General features: G+C 45.4%; 1 protein-coding gene across 1 annotated transcript in view; it reads left to right on the top strand.

The window, feature by feature from the left end:
* Window positions 1-379, top strand: part of LOC118343178 (zinc finger protein 516-like) — an 18,990-nt gene that overhangs the window by 1,306 nt on the left and 17,305 nt on the right. The gene's annotated exons all lie outside the window — the stretch shown is intronic.

Here is a 379-nt window from a genome sequence, read left to right as displayed (position 1 = left end):
AATGATAGGTGACCGAAACTAATGACAAATGATCAAAATCATTGCCGATTAAGTTTTAGTCAGCCGATTAACTGACTCATTGTTAATCTCCAGTATGGCCAGGTGATGCCACTGACCTTTAAACCCTGGCTGTATGGAGTCAATGTGCACGAGTGGACAAATATGCGTCAAATAGGTCTTCAGGGTGTTGTTTGTCTGCCCTGCTGATAAAAGGCTGTTGTCTCATGACCGACCGCCGCTGTTAAAGCTGAAAGAAAAGTCTAATTACACCCCACAGGCAGTGAGACAGGGTAGAGGTCTCGTGTCCTAGTACTCAAAGACAACACACAAACCCCAGGTTTTTCTATTTCTTCCTACCTCCCACCCTCCTTCCACACAC

Source organism: Morone saxatilis, unplaced genomic scaffold (assembly GCF_004916995.1).
Source record: "Morone saxatilis isolate NCDOM2014 unplaced genomic scaffold, NCSU_SB_2.0 Contig9, whole genome shotgun sequence".
NCBI classification, from domain to species: Eukaryota; Metazoa; Chordata; class Actinopteri; family Moronidae; genus Morone; species Morone saxatilis.
Note: the sequence above shows the minus strand (reverse complement) of the source record. Positions and strands in the feature narration are given on the sequence as shown.